Source organism: Hyperolius riggenbachi, chromosome 5, assembly GCF_040937935.1.
Source record: "Hyperolius riggenbachi isolate aHypRig1 chromosome 5, aHypRig1.pri, whole genome shotgun sequence".
NCBI lineage: Eukaryota > Metazoa > Chordata > Amphibia > Anura > Hyperoliidae > Hyperolius > Hyperolius riggenbachi.
Genome location: NC_090650.1, coordinates 408,615,629 through 408,622,667, shown reverse-complemented (window position 1 = coordinate 408,622,667; position 7,039 = coordinate 408,615,629).

Below are 7,039 nucleotides of genomic sequence, written 5' to 3'. Positions count from 1 at the left end.
GTTAACAGTTTTAGAACTTTCCCGTTAGATAGACAGGTTTTTCTGATCGATTTTGCATAAGAGTGATCAGAAAATCGATCAGAAAAAAAAATCGGAAATCAGATCGGACCTGTCGGATAATAAATTCAACCCATCTATCAGGCAGGAAATTGCATGGTGTGTACCAGGCATAAAATGAGGGGGAGGTATATGCTTTTTTCCAGATTAAGGGCTCATCCACATTGCGTTGCGTTTTTTGAGGAGTTTTTTTCTCTCCTCCCGTTGGCGGGTGGGTGCTGCGGTTTTTGTAAAGCGCTTTTTCAGAGCAATTGCGTTTTTTCACTCCCTGACACAAGTCAGGAAGTGAACTTTGACCTGGAAAAGGATAAATACAATGTATTTATTCTTAAAAACCCGAACGCAATCGCTGCACAAAGCGATTTTGTGAACGTTTTGTGTTTTTCCTATACCTTCCCATTGAGGGAAAATCGCCCCCAAAATGGTCCAGGCACTGCTTTGCTGAACACACAGCGGCACGAACCGCACTGATATGAACACTCTCATAGACATTCATGATTGCACAAGCGCATTGGGGGGGGGGGGGGGGGGGGTTTAAAAATCGACTGCGCTTGAAAAAAGGCAGAAAATGCCTCTAATATGAACGAGTCCTTAGTGGGGAGTAATAAAACAGACAGCATATTTCTATGCCCCACCCTCTAGGCTGAACACTCACAGTTCAGAAACAGACCTGATCTGCTTTCTCCTCTATTCCTCGTTCATCACAATAAACCACCCTTTTTCATTAATTTACCCTGCTGCAATTACTGCTTACAAACTACTTTTAGCCTCCTTCAGCTAGTTCTCTACCTGCACTTCTCTCCACACATGCATTGGGCGCCTTCAGATGACATCAGTCAGTAAAAAAAAAAAAAAAAAGGTGGTGACAGCCTTTACTGTACAACAGTTACAACTGCTGTAAAAAGATGTCGTTCATTTCATTGCGATAAGTAATGATAAAGTTATAGACGAATGAATGGAAGGAGCGCAGAAAGGTGAAAATTGCTCTGGTGCTCAAGGGGTAAAACCCCTCAGTTGTGAAGTGGTTAATGACAATGTAGCGTATTAAAACGTCATGTTTGAGCCTGTTAACAGCAACATGATGTTTTAATACATTGCTCGTTCCCGCCACTGGTCCGCACGTGTGTGCGCCGCTCCCCCCCCCCCCCCCCCCACTTGTAAAAAAAAATCAGTTTAAAAAAAATACATAAATAGTTGCCTTGGGGACTCAGCTTTTTTAATCTATATTTTATAAGGGAAAATTACTTTTACTTCACTACATAGGGGCTTGTAATTATGGGTAGGACAATAAAACCCCCAGAAAAATAACACCTACATTTCAAAATAATATATTGTCGCCATACATTGTGATAGGGACATAATTTAAACGGTTTAATAATCGGGACAACTAGGCAAATAAAATGTGCCATTTTTATCCACAGGAGAACGTTTAATTTTAAAACTATAATGGACGAAATCTGAGAAATAATGATTTTTTACCATTATTTTCTTATTTTTCCCATTAAAACGCATTTAGAATAAAACAATTCTTAGCAAAATGTACTACCCTCAGAAAGCCTAATTGGTGGCAAAAAAAAAAAACGAGGTATAGATCATTTTCTTGTGATAAGTAGTAATAAAGTTATTAGGGAATAAAAGGGAGGAGCACTGACAGGTGAAAATTGCTCTGGTCCATTAGGGTAAAAACCCTTGGGGGTGAACTGTTTAAGTAAAAGGACAGGGGAAAGATTTTCATTTCTGTTTTCACCAGAGCTCGATGGATAACAGGCTGATTTGCTGCTTGTTATTGGAGTATATTATGTTTGTGTATTATTGTATACTCGATAATTCAGTTTATGGTTAATCTTCACTTGTGTGGCATAAACAACCGCCAACTAATTAGTCTCAATTTTCACTTTATTGAGATCTCTATATATTTATATGCTCATGATTTGGTATGAGTCTAAAGTTGCCTGTAGTCGCTTGAAATTTTATGTTGTTGTAATAAAAGTAATTGGTTGAATTTATATTTGTTATCGGCTTTTAGTGGCTTCCTTCTGCACAGGACTTTGACGAATGTTGCTCAAGACCTTTGTGTATTCAGTTTGTTGTCTTATTTGAAAACATCTTATTCATTGCTGTAACTAGAAACCACTGGGCCCCCCCTCCTCTCCTCTCCCCTCAAAACAAGCAGGCCAGGTGGGATATAAGAAAAAAAACACAAAAGACATACCTCCAGTATAGGTAGCCAGGTATAGTTGCCCCCTGTATAGGTAGCCTGGAGTGGGGAGCAGTGGGCACATACAGTCGCAGACTCCCTACTCCCTCACCTCGGGCCCATCACCGCTCCCCATGAAAAACTAGAGCAGAGGCCGGGCAAGGAGACTCACCTCACTTCTGTGTTCCATGCGCTGGATCATCATGCACGCCGGTCCTGATCAGCGGAAGCAGAGAGTGAGCGGCGGAGACAGAGAAGACTGGCGTGCGTGTAGATCCAGCGCATGGAACACGGAAGTGAGGTGATCCTCCCTACCCGGTGCTGCTCTAATTCTGGAGGGAGGAGCTCTGCAGGGCCCGAAGTGAGGGAGGGGGTAGTTAGGCCCCCTCCCCTCAGCTGTGTGTGCCTCCCTCTTGCTGTTCCCCGCCCATAAAAACAGCCCAGCCCTCGCCCCCCCAGACTTCTCCCCCGGGGCCCCTCTACCCCCGCAGTTGCATCCACTGCTGGGGTGATTGTTACACTACTGGTCTTCTTGCTACCATGTTAAAAAGCACTAAAAAGTGAGAAAAATAAATTTATATTCATATTATTGACAATGTGCAAAAACATCTGCAAGGCCAGGGTAGTATCTAGTATCTAGACTATTGAGCTCCCAGGGTAAGGAACTATAAATTTCCGCTTCCCCATAGATTTGGGCACACTATTGCAATGCGGGAGTCAGAGGTGCCCCACAGTATTAGGTAGCCCCCAATATAGCCAGCAAGCGGTGGCCCCCAATAACAATTCGATGCAGCCCCCCCAGTGTAGGTAGCCACAAGAGCCCTCAGTGTGGATTAGGCAATCAGATGCAGCCTCCCTAGTATAAGATGCCCCCTATATAGGTAGCTAAAGAACCCCCCCCCCCCCCCCCGTGTAGGTAGCCAGAGAAACCTCCCCCCCCCCCCCTTCCTAGGGAGCCAGAAATACCCCGTTTAGGAGCAAGGCGAATTATCATAATGCTCCCGATGCGCACTCTGCATGCCCCCTCACCACCACCACAACGTCCCGGGCAATGTCCCACCTCACCTGCCCGTAGAAGCAGGCAATGTGTTACACGACCTAAAGGATAGTGTCAGCATGTAAGTACCTTCATTTCATTCACAATCCAGCCAATCCGAGCGGCGTGAGTCTCCTCTGACGTCAGCTGACCTGCCTTTTACCAGCATAAAGGTCCTGTCTCCGCGCGCGACAACGACCCCATGAGTAACAGACAGTGCCGTCCCCGGCGTGCTAGATGCCGGCGGAACGGATGAGGCCTCAGAACAGGGAGCAAAGGCGGCTGCGGGTACCCCCTGTGTGTCCGCAGCCGCAACACCTGCGGACGTTACATCGATGTTGTTGCCTTTCTCAACCAGTTATATGCACTTTACTACGTGATTAAAGCTCTTGAACACAAAATTCTGCACTTTTTGGAAAATTAAAGAGAAAAAGTATTTTTGCAAATGTTTGGTTTCCTGTGTTTTCAGTATATCCCTGATTATTAACTAGTTCTTGTTGTGGTGCTTGTGGTGCACCTACAGGGATTCTTTTTTGTTTTTGTGCTCTCCCAATACATAACTACTAAATATTGTCTGTAACCTAAATTTATAAATGCAATAAATAAATAAATAAATAAACATGGCAGCCTTCATATCCCTGTGAACCCTAAAAAGTCAATAAGATTGCACAACTTTGAACGCTGGTCAGCTGTGTCATTCAGATACTCCTGAAGCCTCAGTGATCAGTAGAGATGTCGCAAACCTCCGATTTTCGGTTCGCGAACGGTTCGGTTCGTGTAAAAGTTTGCGAACCGCAATACACTTCAATGGGGATGCAAACTTTGAAAAACAGAAAAAATTATGCTGGCCACAAAACTGATGGAAAAGATGTTTCAAGGGGTCTAACACCTGGAGGGGGGCATGGCGGAGTGGGATACATGCCCAAAGTCCCGGGGAAAAATCTGGATTTGACGCAAAGCAGCGTTTTAAGGGCAGAAATCACATTGAATGCTAAATTGCAGGCCTAAAGTGCTTTCAAACATCTTGCATGGGTATACATCAATCAGGGAGTGTAATTAGAGTTCTGCTTCACACTGACTCACCAAACTCACTGTGTAACGCACCACAAACAGCTGTTTGCGTAGTGACGGCCGTGCTGGACTGGTGCGCACCGTGGCCAGAGTGTAGGCCGTGGCGTTTTTCAAGCCCATATGGTCGCCGAGCTGTGGTAGCTCAATGATAGAACAACAGTGACTGTCCAGCTGATCAAATTTGGTCTGACCACAATGAAGCAACGACCTTATTATCTTTTGTGTGCCACACCCACCCGAGACACTCAAATAGCCGGCGGTCATTGCTTCATTGTGATACGCAAGCCCCTTCACCGCGGCAAGGTAATGATCACGAAGGGGGATGGGCACATGTACATGCCTTTTGTTTATTTGTTGCAGCTGCCCGCAGTGCAGCCAGAAAAATTAGGCAGGCATGTACACGCACCAGAAAAATTAGTGTAGCGGCCGCTGCTAGCAGCGGCCTTAAAAATTCAGGAATCCGCCTAGAGTCCTGGACCCTGTTGGTGGTGGCGGAGAAGGCAAGCGGCCTGCAGGCAGAGATGCTGTGTGTGGGGACTGACTTAGTCTTCGGTCGTGCAGTAGCCTTCCGGGATCCATTCCTCATTCATTTTGATAAAGGTCAGGTACTGAACACTGTCGTGACTTAGGCGACTTCTCTTCTCACTAACTATGCCTCCAGCTGCACTGAAGGTCCTTTCTGACAGGACGCTTGCGGCAGGACAAGAGAGAAGTTGTATGGCAAATTGGGACAGCTCTGGCCACAGGTCAAGCCTGTGCAACCAGTAGTCCAAGGGTTCATCGTCGCTTTTCGCAGTGTCTACATCCACACTCAAGGCCAGGTAGTCGGCTACCTGCCGGTCCAGGCGTTGGTGGAGGGTGGATCCGGCAGGACTATGGCGAGGAGTTGGACTAAAGAATGTCCGCATGTCCGACATCACCTTGAGATCGCTGGAGCATCCTGTCCTTGCCTGCGTGGACTTGGGAGGAGGAGGGTTACTGCCAGTGGTACCTTGATTGCGTTGTGCAGCCACATCACCCTTAAACGCATTGTAAAGCATCATCGACAGCTTGTTCTGCAAGTGCTGCATCCTTTCCGCCTTCTGTTGAGTTGGTAACAGGTCCGCCACTTTGTGCCTGTACCGAGGGTCTACTAGCATGGCCACCCAGTACAGGTCATTCACCTTGAGTTTTTTGATACGGGGGTCCCCCAACAGGCTGGACAACATGAAAGAGGACATCTGCACAAAGCTGGATGCAGACATACTCTCCATCCCCTCTTGCTCTTCCTCAGTGACGGGACGCAACTCCTCTTCCTCCCCCCAGCCATGAACAATACCACGGGAACGTGGAGCAGCAGAAGCCCCCTGTGACGGCTGCCGCGGTTGTTCTTCTTCCGCCGCCTCTTCCTCCTCCACAGAAACACCTTCCTCATCACCATCATCAGAGTCTGACTCCTCTCCTTCCCCACATGACTCCTCTTCTTCCTCCTCCTCCCCCCTCTGTGCTGCCGCAGGTGTTGTGGAAACAACGGGTTCGGATGTAAATCGCTCCCACGACTCCTGCTGCTGTAACTGTTCTCGTTCACGCTCCTCCACAGCTGTATCCACCACTCTACGCACGGCACGCTCCAGGAAGTAGGCGTAGGGGATCAAGTCGCTAATGGTGCCCTCAGCGCGACTCACCAGTTTGGTCACCTCCTCAAAGGGCTCCATGACCCTGCATGCATTTCGCATCAGTGTCCAGTTGTTTGGCCACAACATCCCCATCCTCCCAGATTGTGTCCTTGTACTGTAATGATACAAGTACTGGGTGACGGCTTTCTCCTGGTCTAGCAGGCGAGAGAACATCAGCAGGGTGGAATTCCAACGAGTCGGGCTATCGCAAATCAGGCGTCTCACCGGCAAGTTGTTTCTACGCTGAATGTCCGCAAAGCGTGTCATGGCCTTGTAAGAGCGCCTGAAATGCCCACACAACTTCCTGGCCTGCTTCAAGACGTCCTCTAAGCCTGGGTACTTGGACACAAATCTTTGCACGACCAGATTCAGCACATGTGCCATGCAGGGTATGTGTGTCAGCTTTCCCAAATTCAACGCAGAAATGAGATTGCTGCCATTGTCACACACCACGTTGCCGATCTCAAGCTTGTGCGGGGTCAGCCATTGCTCCACCTGTTTGTTAAGAGCAGCCAGGAGAGCTGCTCCAGTGTGACTCTCCGCTTTCAGGAAAGACGTGTCTAACACTGCGTGACACCGTCGTACCTGGCATGCAGCATAGGCCCTGGGGTGCTGGGGCTGTGTAGCTGGAGAGGAGATCGCGGCACCAGCCAAGGAGGAGGAGGAGGATGACGACAGCGAAGAGGTGGTAGCAGGTGGAGAGGAGGTGGCTGGAGGCCTGCCTGCAAGCCGTGGAGGTGTGACAAGTCGGTCTGCTGCGCAGCCACGTACTCCCTGCTTGCTGCCATCGGTCACCAGGTTGACCCAATGGGCTGTGTATGAAATGTAGTGGCCCTGCCCGTGCTTGGCAGACCAGGCATCCGTGGTCAGGTGGACCCTTGACCCAAAGCTCTTCGCAATAGATGACACCACTTGCCTCTCAACTGCACGGTACAATTTGGGTATGGCCTTTTGTGAAAAATAATTGCGGCCTGGTATCTTCCACTGCGGTGTACCAATGGCCACAAACTTACGGAAAGCCTC